The sequence below is a fragment of the Nuphar pumila genome, chromosome 4 (assembly GCF_984573655.1).
Source record: "Nuphar pumila chromosome 4, dmNupPumi1.hap1.1, whole genome shotgun sequence".
NCBI classification, from domain to species: domain Eukaryota; kingdom Viridiplantae; phylum Streptophyta; class Magnoliopsida; order Nymphaeales; family Nymphaeaceae; genus Nuphar; species Nuphar pumila.
In genome coordinates this window covers 27,455,864-27,469,658 of record NC_143252.1, presented here as the reverse complement: position 1 = coordinate 27,469,658, position 13,795 = coordinate 27,455,864, and the positions used below count along the sequence as shown (strand labels likewise).

At 39.6% G+C, this 13,795-nt stretch overlaps 1 pseudogene; it reads right to left on the bottom strand.

The window, feature by feature from the left end:
- Positions 1-1,510: 1,510 nt before the first annotated feature.
- Positions 1,511-4,024, bottom strand: LOC149839733 (receptor-like protein kinase THESEUS 1 pseudogene; annotated as a pseudogene).
- Positions 4,025-13,795: the final 9,771 nt, after the last annotated feature.

The window sequence follows — 13,795 nt, the reverse complement described above, 5'->3', positions numbered from 1 at the left end:
GGCCTCTGGTTGGTAAAACCCTTGAGGGTGCCCTCTGCCCACTGGGAGTACACTCAGCTTCGACCTTGCGGCAAGGGATGCTCCCCATGGATTTTGAACTCATGATGTCCTATGAACTTGGTGATATTCACAAGTTACCCCTACCAGATGAGCAGAGCCCTTGTGGGCGGCAGACAATTTTAATATTACAGCATTTACATGGTTTACAGTGTTTATTCCAAAAAATGAAAATTGCTCCAGTATTATAAGAAAAAGAAAAGACAGTCGGCTCTGCAGGGCCCGGTTCAACCAAAGCATCCAATTCTTTGGCTGCTGGTCGATCCTGGTTAATATCCAGGGCCATTTTTGTACTTTTCATGGTTGGAATCTTTCAGTAATTTCAAAAAATTCTCGCTTTTGTGGATGTATATTTTTCCATTCACTCCGTTAACTTGCATGGAATGTAAAACTATAAATTTTAATTACAGACCCTATTATTTCCCGGGTCAAGCAGTGCAACTTTAGAAACATGAAGAGGTGGGATCAGGTGAAAGCTATGACATTGTTGATTCCGTTCGGCAAATGTGTCTCTTAATACTTGTCAAACAACAGTGACAAAATTGCCTGTCTTCACATGGCCATTGACCATTGCCAAGTGGACAATGTGAATTACAATCCGGAAGGGATACAACCATTATGCTTGATTCATGCCCATTTGTTTGGTAATAATGAACACATCACATACCTTGGGATAGAAGTTATTTCAATTAAATAAATCTGTTTATTATGTGCCTGAAACACAATTTGTCAATGCTATAGTTGCATAATTTTCATATGCTGGCTCTAACAGAGAAGAATGGCTTAGAAAATTTACAGAAGTCTGGCGATGCAGTTTCTTTGATTGGAAGCAATTTAGTCATTAGAAACTGCAATCTCTTCAAAATATCTCAAGTTCTCATGTTAAATCATCATTCCAGTGCAAGCAATTCTGATACTTGAGAACCAAATCAATTTCCACTCATTTTGAGCCACTGTATACGGCAACTAGCAGCTCACAGTAGTGCAATACACATATATCTAATACAACCAAGACACCGGCATTGGCATCACAACAATTATTTTTATAGGGAATGGCTAGGGAGAAATTTCCATGCTGCATGCCAGGGAAATGCTTTGAGCAAACAATCGCTACAACAAACTCATTGAGCCAAAGTCCAGCAAAAGTAGAACATGGTCACCAAACTTTCTCACATAGCAACAGGAATTGCAAGTTATTTTACTATGGTTTCTAACACGCAAGCACGTTCAAAAAGTAGCAGAATGCTAAAATAAGCTACAATAGAAGTAATGTTCCCATTAAATAAAGCAGTAGTAGCTGATATCTGCCTGGCATATAGAAAAATCAATTGGTTTCTTAACAATGAAAATGCATGAAAGATTAAGAAATCCAGAATTCTTAGGATGAGAATCGCTAGTCTGTACAAGCAAACTTTCTAGCTGTCAAAAGAACAAGAACTGGTTTACACTATTTCTATCTGCCTTTTGGATTCATCAATTGGGAAAACACTGAACTTGTTGTGGTACCTTCAGAATCACCTCCATCACCTACAATGGCACTTCTATCAGGGTTAGGTGGAGAAGCATGTAACAAGTGGCCCACTGTGGGGCTGAAACTGGCACTACACTCGATCACATGACCCTTTTGAGAAGACTCTTGAAGCTGAAGAGCATGTTCCAAGTTCTGTAACACTCTCCCCATCGTTGGCCTCTCGACACCGTGCTCTGCCAAGCATTTCTCTGCTGTCTCACCAAATTTGTGCATAGAATACGGATCCACTGATCCTACCAAATGAGGATCAATTATGTGCTCGAGTTGGCCTCTTTTTTGCCAATGCATTGCCCATTCTGCTATATTAACCTGGTCACGAGGGAGTGCTGGATTAATTGCAGGTCGAGCGCAGAGCACCTCCATTAACACGACCCCAAAAGAATATACATCTGATTTCTCTGTGAGCAGCTGCCTTCTAAAGTATTCTGGATCAAGATAACCAAAGCTTCCCTTCACTGCTGTACTGACATGGGTTTGATCAAGTGTTGGCCCAGCCTTTGACAACCCAAAGTCTGCCACCTTTGCAGTGAGATTTTCATCAAGCAAGATGTTGGTAGTCTTTACATCACGATGGATGATAACTTCCGTTGCTCCAGTGTGAAGATAGTGCAGACCTTTTGCAGCCCCAATGCAAATTTCAAGCCTTTGTTTCCAAGAAAGTGGTGGGAGATCTGAGCCATATAAATGTTTCCTGAGTGGACCCCCAGCCATGAACTCATAAACAAGGATCATTTCAGAGAGCTCTTCACAGTATCCAATAAGAGATACAAGATGGCGATGACGAAGCTTTGAGAGCATCTCAATTTCCGTCCTGAACTCCAAGAAGCCTTGTTGGGATCTCGGGTTTCCACGCTTAACTGCTACCACAGTTCCATTTTCCAAGACTCCCTTGTAGACCTTGCCAAAACCACCTATGCCCAAAATCAAGTTCTCATCAAAGTTATTAGCTGCTTCTTTTATCTCTGAAAAAGATAAAATCTGGCCCCAACCTATAGATGGTGCTGGTGATAAATAACTACCAGCTCTACTCTTATTAGAAAGAGTGGAAACCTTGGTTTCTGAATTTGCTAAATGTGTAGGAAGAGGCAACCATGTAGCCCCATTATTCAGCTTCGGTGGAGGACGGAAGTATAGGCAATAGACTGCTGTCATTATAAGACACAGGAGAGTAGACCCACCCACAAAAGAAGCAACAATCAGTACCATCAGTCTTCTCTTGTTTGCTACTCTCACAGAAGCAGTAGCTGCACTGAAAGACCCATCAAGGCTTTTATCAGAATCACTCAGTTTCATGATCTCCAGACCATTCAGAATTGCATTTGGTAGAACGTTTAACAGATTGGGGGGTCCAATTTGAACTAGAAGTTGATCTGAATCCAAAATATTGATGACAAAGTCAACATAGTAAGCTGCTGATAAAGACTTTGTCTTGCTAGCAATGTTAAATGAACTAAGAGCAGAGTGGTTGCCAATGTAAACATTGAAAACAAGACTGTTCAGTGTTTTGCTGATGATATCACAGAAGTGTAAGCGTATCAAGAAACTGAAGCCTTGCTCGACGGTAAACAACCATGATATGTTGAATCTACGGATTTCAACATTGGAATCTGCCATTTCCTGTGCAGTTGCATAGACCAAACAAGGTGCAGTTTCTTCCAAAACTCCAGGAGGATATTTGATGGAACTAGGAGAAGTAGAGACATTATGAGCAGCAGCAGGGTTAATGAGAAATGGATGATCAATGTCCCATGTCCTCCACAATGTATCATTTTCTGAACTCACAACAGGCCCCCCAACATTAATCCTATAAACTGTTTCAAGAGCTACACTTGCAGAGATTTCAACAGAAGGGCCACTAGGAATAGGGACAACTGAAGAAGGGAACAATGTATATGGAGTAGAAATCACCTCTATTCCATTTATAAAAGCTATCGAGTTTTCTGAAGGAAATATAGTCAACACCAGATCACCAGAGCCCGTTCTCACTACATACTCCTTCATCAAAATCGATCGATTTTGGGCAGACATCTTGAATGAGAAGTCATGGAGCAACACAAATTCACCAGCCACAATCGAAAAAACAGCAGATTTCAGCTCATACTTCGCATTTGCAACCGGGTAGAAATGCAACCTCACCCAATGCCAGCCCTCCTCCTTAATGCTAAAAGTATACACTGTTTTATTCGTGAAAATGCGAGCTGTATTGTAAAGCTCCAGAGGAAGGCTAGCATTATCCAAAGCAACGGTCCCTGATATAGGAGACAGAACGACCGATGACAACCCCAGATCGGGCTTAAACGTTCTACCATCTTCAAGTCTAAGGGTCTCATTGCCTCCACAATCAATCAAAAAATTATCAACAGGAATGAAAGAAGCAAAAGATGGGAGACACAAAGTCCAAACCAACAAATGCAAGATCAACCCCAAAGTAGCCATTCATACATATCACAGAACAGGAAGAACCAGACTACCCTTCTCACTGCACACAAAATCCCTGCCGTTCTCGTACCACCATATAAACAAAGGGTCATAAAGATGGAGCTTGAACAACCCAAGATACTAAAACCAAGACGGAAAATCTTAGTTACCCTTCTTGTAGATATATGCAGCACAATATAAATAGAAAGAAAACCAAACCCAACCTCTCTTTTGTTTTCAGAACACAAACTTTTTAATACCAAAATCAATACAAGATGCAAAGAAGGATGAACAAGAAGAAGAAGCCAAAGCAAGAGTAATCCGAACTACCCATTTCTCCATACGTAAAAAGAGAACAAAACACCAACTGATATCCTTCCTTTTTGCCCCAAAACACCCAGTTATCAAGTACCCACACCAATCCATGCACAGAACCAAGAAAAACTCCAAAAATATGAGAATATATGAAAATGAACGTAAGAGGAAAACCTGTTATTCAAAGTTGGTCACTATCACCATTCTACAAGAGGGAGCAGAATGAGGAAGAAGGCAGGATTGTAGCAACAGGGGAGGAAGGACAAACAAAAAACCAACTTTTAGCATTCTTTTTTTGCCCAGAAAGGCCCAGTTTTCAAGTACCCACATCAATTCATTATTGCAAAACCAAGAAAAACTCCAAATATATGAGAATGAATGTGAGAGGAAACCTGTTATTCAAAGTTGGTCACTAGCACCATTCTACAAGAGAGAGCAGAACGAGGAAGAAGGAAGGATTGTGAGAAGAGGGGAGGAAGGAAAAAGGAGAGTGGGGAAAAGGGAAAAGGGAAAAGGGAAAAGGAGTCTGATGGTGGTGCTTCCAAGAGTACAGGCGCAGAAAACTGCAATAAAGTTTTTTGCGGTGTCTTGCATTTTGTCAAAACGAAAAAAAAAATTCATTTTCGCGGCAATTAAGTAGGGGTGTCAACGGGTCGGGTTTGGTACCTGACTTGAGATGATGGTACAGGGTTCGGATCCGGGTCTAATCCTAAGAAGATTACATGAACCATACTTAGTAAAATAATATTTTTTATCATTTACATTGAAAATTTGCGGATCTTAATCAGAACTCCTGTCTGGCCCAAGTTTGGTATGAAATTTGACAAACCAGACCTGACTATATGTATATTAATTGGACCCTTCGGGTCTGATCCGGATTCAAATCAAGCCTTCTTATTTATCACGAAACCCGAACCTGTAGGGTTTGGTACGGGTCGGGTCCCATTGACACCCCTACAATTAAGGAGTGGTGATTGGCCAGTCAAAGCATCTGGATGTTAAAGAGACCTCCAATGGTCCTTGGAAGTATTAACGGTCTCTCAAATGGGAGATTTAATGTGTACTAATGTGTTTTAATTGAATCCCGTGTTTTAATGTGTACTAACAACGCATGAATTATTCAGTCGCCTGGTAAACGAGCGGAACGAACAGGGCATGTTCAGGCGGAAGAGGATCAGGTAATGCGGACATCGTGACCATCCGATTTGCATTTTAAAAAGCTCAATAGTCAACAAAACCACGTGGCATTCATCCAAAATGCAAACAGACGGCCACGATGTCCGCATGACCTGATCTGCGCCCCGTTCAGGCTCAACTCATCTAACAGTAGGCAGAGCTCATAACTCGACTTGTTCTCGTGTTTAGCCGACTGACCTCTATCTCGACTCGTCCTTACAAGATCTGCCGAACACAAACTGGCTCGTGTAAAAAAATTCTATTAAATATATGGAATATATACATATACATATATATATATATATATATGTTTTATATATTGCACTTAACATATATATAATTTACATATTAAAGTTGATAGTTTTTACATGTATACTTTTACTCTCTCTCTCTCTCTCTCTCTATATATATATATATATATATATATATATATGTATATATTAGTGCGTAGGTGTATAACTACTTCCAAACATGACCAAAATGAATCAATTGTGTGTGATGGAAGCTCGGCGTCATTATTTCTGTAAAAAGACTTTTAACAGTGACCGCTAAAAGTCTGGGACCTTTACCATCGACTTTTGTGACCGCTAAAAGTCCAAACGGGGACCTTTAGCGGCAACAAAAGTCACCACTAAAGGCATGAGACCTTAGTGGCGACTTTTGTCGCCGCTAAAGGTATATTTTGACACACACTTGTGTTGAGCATCCATCGTATGTGATGGATGTTCAACACAAGTTTGTTTGGTCATGTTCGAAAGTGGTCATGCACTTACACATTTTCATATATATATTTTTTTCATACCATTTATCTCTCATTCTATGGCATGCCTCTTTAGAAAACATACTTGAATGTGTTTTTTGTTTAATCTAAACCCATAGATGTGCTTTATTTAGTAGAAACTATATATATATTAATTTAAGCAATTTTTTATGTTTAGATGTATTCTTAGCTCAATGAAAAATCAATGGTATATATACAAAAAGCTCAATTAACTAAAAAACAAGAATTCTTACTAAATTGATTTCATGCAAAACATGGTTGTTAGTAAATAAGCAATGAAGCACACATCTACATGTTTGGATTAAGCAAAAACACTTACACAAATATATATTTTAAAGAGGTTTGGAACGGTTTAAGAGAAATGGTTTAAAAGATACAAATCACTATATATATATATATATATATATATATATATATATATATATATATATATATATATATATATATATATATATATATATATATATATATTGAGAAAGTGGTAGTTGCCTAACACTTTTTGAGCCTACTGCCAGTGAATATTGTTTTTTGCAAATCTGGCACTATAGATGTGTTCACCATGATCGATTTGATAGAAAATGACATTTAGATAATGTTTTTTTGATAAAATAGATGATTTTTTGAGCATTGAATATTTTGAAAATTATAGGCCATTGATTTTTAAATCTTATAAAAACCTAACTGCGTGTCAGAATTGAATAATCCAAGAATCTATTCTTACAAAATCAAGCATGTAGATCACATTTGTACAAATTTTAGATAACATAAACAAAAGCCTTTCAGTCTCGTGGTAGACTAAAAAAATGTTAGCCAGCTACCACCTACTCTCTCTCTCTCTCTCTCTATATATATATATATATATATATATATAGAGAGAGAGAGAGAGAGAGAGAGAGAGAGAAAAGGGGATGGCTCACCTCCTTGTCCTCCTCTTCAAAATTTGTATGTTATATATTTTTATGGCAAATTTGACTGTATGAATGTTATCTCCATGGTTAAAAACATATGAATAAACTCTTTAATCTAAGTTTCTTGATGTGCAGGTAAGATGTTATAATATAAAAAAAATCTAAAATTGCATAACCATTGATTTTTGGGTCCTTGCAAAATCCTACGGATATATCAAAAAAGTTTGATCCAAGAGTTTATTCATATGTTTTCAATCATGTATATCACATTCATATGCTCATATTTGTCAAAAATCATATTGAAAGAGAGGATAAGGGTGGACCATCCTCTCTTTCTCCCCCCCTTTATATATATATATATATATATATATATATATATATATATATATAACAACAACAACTACGTCTTCATCCCAAAACAATTGGGGTCGGCGATATGAACCAAAAAATAAAATCATTATGGGTCTTCCACATGGATCCTTCTCCTCCAATCATTTCTATCCAATGCCATGTCCTCGGTGAGGTTCAAAGCATTCATATCATTTCCTATCACCTCCATCCATGTCTTCCTAGGCCTACCCCGACCTCTTTTAACTAATATATTTTCTCATTTCTCCATCCTTCTAACAGGAGCATCATTAGGCCTTCGCCGAATATGTCCAAACCACCGTAAACGATTCTCTCTCATCTTATTTTCAATGGGTGCAACGCCTACCTTCTTACGTATCTCCTCGTTCTGAATCTTATCTTTTATTGTATTTCCACACATCCATCTCAGCATACGCACCTCAGCTACACTCATTTTTTGAATATGATGTCTATTGGCAGCCCAACATTCTGTACCATATAGTAAAGTGGGCCTAATAGTCATCCTATAAAACTTTCCCTTCAACCGTAATGACATTCTACGATCGCACAACACTCCAGTTGCACTTTTTTATTTCATCCACCCAACCTTTATCCTATGATTTACATCTCCATCAATTTCTTCATACTTTTGAATGATAGATCCCAAATATTTGAAATAATCATCCACCGGTATTTCTTGCTCACCAAGCTTCACTATACTCCCACCACTACTTTGTTGCTTACTAAACTGACATTCCATGTATTCTGTCTTACTCTTACTCAACTTAAAACCTCTTGCTTCCAATGTCCGTCTCCATAATTCTAACTTAGCATTAACCCCAGCTCTACAACTCAGATGACCTATATATATATATATATATATATATATATATATATATATATATATATATATATAGGTCATCTGAGTTGTAGCAAGAGTGAAGGTGTTGACCCCTTTATCCTAGGTTTGACTCTCTATGTGTGTGTAAGTGCCTTAATTGGTGGGCTCTATAAGGGCTTGGGTGTTGATAGGGATGGCAATGGACCGGGGCGGGGGCGGGGGGACAAGGTCTCCACCCCTGCTCCATCTCAAAAATTTAACCTTCATCCTTGGTCCATCCCCGTGGTCGGGGAGACTTTGGACCTCCACCCCCGCCCCGTCTCAAAATATTAATCTCCATCCCCGTCCCCACCCCCGCCTCATCCCCCTCCTCGCCACCGCCCCTGCCACATCCCTGCTCTGTCCCCACCAACCTTCACTGAAGCTGTTCTTTGTAATCAGAGGGCAGCGGCTCAGTTTTTTTTTTTTTTCAGGCTTTTGATTTTGAGAAATCCAAAACCAAAACGGCCCTCTATCTTCCACCGACAGATCAGTGATGGCAAACAGTGGTCGCCATCACCATCAACCAATCTTCGCAGTCGGCTACTTAGGTTGGCGACCGACATCCATGATTGGCTGCCAATGGAATGGTTAAAAAAAAATGTAACCCTTTTTTTTGTTTAGAACCCTTTACCTTTCATGGTGTTTGCCGGGGAGGTGAGGCGGCCGACGATCGACAGTGACCTCGCCAATGCCGCTGGCAGTACTGGAGCATCGTCGTTCGTCGGTGGTGTTTTCAGCCGACCTCAGGATCGGGTGGTAGATGATGGAACCCCTTCATTAGAAGGAGGTTTCCGCCATGGATCGCTGGCAGGCTTGCTGACACCGTTGGCTGCAGAGAAGGGTCACCAGATTTTTGTCATCACCGAACCACTGTGCTAGCCGAAACCCCAAACCCATTTGTCGGCTGGTTTTTCTCGCTAGGGTTTCTGTAGTTGGGTTGTCGCCGGGACAGGGGGTCACTGATTCACCGACAGCCTCACCGACAACATTCCGTGTAACCGGGAGTCCGATGAGGCTTCTGGTTGCGACTTCTCAGCGATGGTATAAGAGAAGAAAAAAAACCCATTTACCTTCTCTCTCTCTCTCATCTGGACGACGATGGCTCCAACTGGTAAAATATAGGGTTAGGGTTAGTAAGAGAGATATTTATGAATGTGGTTATTTTATAATTTTATTTTTTATTTAGGGTATTTTAGTAATATTATTAATGGGGGCGGGGCGGGGGCAAGTGTCAGTCCATCCCTGCCTCCATCCCCGCACGGGGATGAATTTTAACCTTCATCCCCGTTTCATGCCGTCCATACCCGGTCCAAACGGGGCGAGGTGGGGCGCCACTTTCCCCCGGTCCTATGCCATCCCTAGGTGTTGATGACCCCACCCAGGATTTACCTCATAGAAGGTTAGACCTATTAAGTGACTCAGTTTTTAGCAAGAGTTCCATGTCATATATAAATCTATAGTTGAAAAACATATGTGTGGGTTATATTGACCCAATCTGACCTCATGGATGAATTTAGCATGGTCCAAATGCTAGGAACCAACTTTTGGATCATGTATTTTTCAAGGAAAAAAATATAATTTTATGAGCCAAGAAAAATATCACACATTATATGTCATTGACTTTTCAGATGATTTAAGAGCCGACCTCCACTAACCTAAACATGTAGATCATATATGCAAGGTTAGTTTTATGAAAAACAACAAAAAATGAAAAAAACAACACATTTGTAGGTAATGTTGACATAAGCAAATGTTAACCCATATATACATGAAAACTAGGGGTGGCAATCGGGTTGGGTCGGGTCGGTAGGTTGGCGGGTCGGCGGGTTGGTGGGTCAGAATACCTCAACACGAGCATGAACCGTTTATTAAACGGGTCGGATGTCGCAAACACGAACATGACCTATTTATTAAACGGGTAACCCGACTCGACACAGTTAACCCGTTTAATAAACGGGTCGGGTCAACACGACACGATTATATCTCTCCGTTAAAAGATGTTGCAAGCAGGAAATAAGAAGGAGGGTTATTTTAAGTAAGAAGAAATTAAAAAGAGTTATACTTCTAGGTTGATTTGATGTTAAAAAAAATTAACGTTTTTTTTTCAGATGAGAACATTTAATGATATTGCTCTCAAGTCGTGTCACCTCTGCAGTGGGACTCCACTTATTAACTTTCCACATCTTTCTCTCTCTCACATTTAATGTTATTTCTCTCAAGTATTGTCACATCTGCAGGGCGGGTTTTAAATATTTAAAAGTGTCGTGTATATTTAAAACAGGTCGACACGATTATCAGTTTGGATTACAAACGGGTTGCGGATTTAATCATCCCCGCATAACCCGTTTATTAAACGGGTCAAACGGGTTGGCGGGTTGGCATACCCCTAACACGAACATGACCCGTTTAATAAACGGGTTAGGTGGGTCGACCCATTTACGACACGAACCCGTTTAAGCCAAACCCTAACCCGGCTAAGAAGCGGGTTGGCGGGTCGGGTCAGATTTTGCCACCCCTAATGAAAACCGTATCATCAAACGGGTTTCATCAAAATCATGTCAGACATGCGGCCGTGGACCGTGCATCCAATAAAATTTGAGTTTTTGACATTTAGCGGTGGTCATATAGTGCACACGATCAGCGGCACACTCTGGTTTTAGGTGTTACTCTCTCTCTCTCTCTCTCTCTCTCTCTCTCTCTCTCTATATATATATATATATATATATATATATATATATATATATATATATATATAATGAGCTCACCTGAGGCAAGCTGAGCGTGTTCGGACTCTATTCGTTTAAGCTAAACGAGTTGCTCATAGCTCGACTTATCAGCTATATGAGCTGATCACACACAAGTTCGTACCGAGCTGAACTGAGTCACAAGCTGCTCGGTTCATTTACCAATCCTATTTTTTACTATGTTAGTAAGCCTTTTCATGTCTGATATGCCATATGAGATCCTGATTTACAAGATAGTGAAAGATCAACTGCTCACAATTCATCAAGATGAAGATGGATTAAAAATGAATAGAAAACCCTAATATAATGAAAAATATATATGGTGGTTCTCAACCATTATACCATATGGTGATGCATACTCACATTTACTTAGAGATAGCCACAGGATTGGTAGTTTGTTTTCGTTTCTTTAGGATTAAGAAACTTATATCTATGTCGAGAGTAGATTTAGGAGTTTAGGCAGAGTTGAGATTGAAATCCAAAATTGTTATTTCTTCAGTTTATTTTCATTATTCATTTTTTTCATTAATTTCTTATTATTTTCTAGTAATTTTCTTGAATTTCTTGCTTTCTCCTAGATAATCTTATAGTAATTCAATTTTCTAATAAATCGGGCTTCCAATTTATGTCAGTTGATATCAAAGCTTAATTTCAACCTTCAATCTACGTGATGTCGCATGGCTCACAAGGTGATCCTGATGAAACAATAAACATAGTCAGGTGAGGATTGTGGGTTCTCCATCATGTAGTAAGGATTCAGTCATGGTTCAGCTTGCTAACTCATCTCAAAAGTTTATCAGTTCGACTGTTGTGCGCGATGAGGTCATGGTGAGTGGTTTCAACCCGAGAGATGTGCATCATGTCTGCCATGTTCACCCACAGTTCAAGTGAGTTTGGGGTCACCCAGGTCTGTTTGTAGTTAGAACCCATCGTGTTTGAGGAAGTTGGGAACTCTCGTATTGGCGGCCATGGAGGAACAAGTTCTATGATGGAGAATCATACACTCATGGACCACTTGAAAGTTGAAGGGGGTCACAGCCCAATTACCATCGATCGATGGCCGGAAAGCTGACCCGCTAGTGGTCGGAGGCACCCAAATGGCCGACATGGGTTTTAACCAACCCATCAACCCTTAAAAACAAGTCAGGTTCAAACCGTCTGGCTGTGGAATCATTGCTAGTAGATGGGTGGAAGCAACCCACCTATGTTTCCTAACACCTGATTTGAGATGATGGTACCAGGTATAAATCTGGGTCTAATCGAGCCCATCATAAAATAAATCATACTTGATAAAATAATATTTTTTAGTTTTTTACATTGAAAAATTATGGATCTTGGTCAAAACTTAGATCTAGGTCTAATATTAATTAGACAGGTCTGACCTGCATTCTAATCAAACCTTCTCATTTATTACCGAACTCTAACCCTATAGGGTTTGGTACAGGTAGGGTTGGGGTCAAAGCCAACTCATTAACACCCTTAGTGGGAGGCCTCCTGATGCCCTAGTAATTGATTTCCTAAACCCCTCTCTCTAGATTCTCCCCTCTCCCCCCTTCTTCTCTCACTCTTGTCTCTCGCCTATCTCATGTTTCTCACTCTTCTATCTCTGATTCACATGAGGTCATGCCTTCATAGGCTGATCTTTCATCCCTTCGAAGGGCCCAATCTCTTTTTGTACTTGTATTTTTATTATGGAATGATTATTATCTTGAAAAATGACATAGGAACTTTGTCAGCCAAGGTTTTGCTAATCAGCCTTTTCTACGAACGTGTCTCAAGTATTTATACTACTCTTTGAACCTCTATCATACCTTAGGACCACTCTATAACTTTTACTAAAGACTCTCAAAACCTCTATACTAAGTATTCATCCGTAACAATAGTGTAGTCTCATTTTGCGGACTGTTTTGCCTTTTCTAATCTCCTGTACCTACCCTAACCGCAATTGAATATGTAGACCCCTTTAAGACCTCTTTAGACTTGCTACACAATCCTTAAAACGGATTACAACCTTATCTAAGACCCTACTCATGTTCAAAACCCAAAACACCAAAATTGCACCCTATCGATTCGATAGAACATATAGTTTTTCCTGTTTGATCTCAGTAGCCTCTCCAACGACCCAACCAAACTTCTCTGATCTCTAACACCTATATCAGACCTCAACACACAAACTTAGGTCCCTCTATAAGCCCCAGACTAGCTCATTGCTGATTTTGACTAAAATCCCTTCCTAATTCACGTATCGAACCTAATTTTAACCTACTTGATTTAGTCATTTAACCATATTTTTTCAATACCTCTCAAACCACTGACATGTACCATAGCATATATCCTACTACAACCGATGGTAATTAGACCAATTCAAAGTAGTTTTCAACTAGTTCGAAATCATTTCAAGCTGGTCCTGAGTCTAGAACCAGTTACCATTGGTTTTGAACATGGATTCAACCCAAAACAACCCAAAAAAGCAAACAGAGACCTACAACATCAAGATTGAGCTTTCTTAGTCCACTGGAAGACTTAGGATTTCTACCCACTATCCAAATCAAATCTCCTACTACCCAAAACCATTTAGTTTTGAACTATAGTGGAGATCCCCACCCCACCCCCCATGTCATACCCTGTATCCTG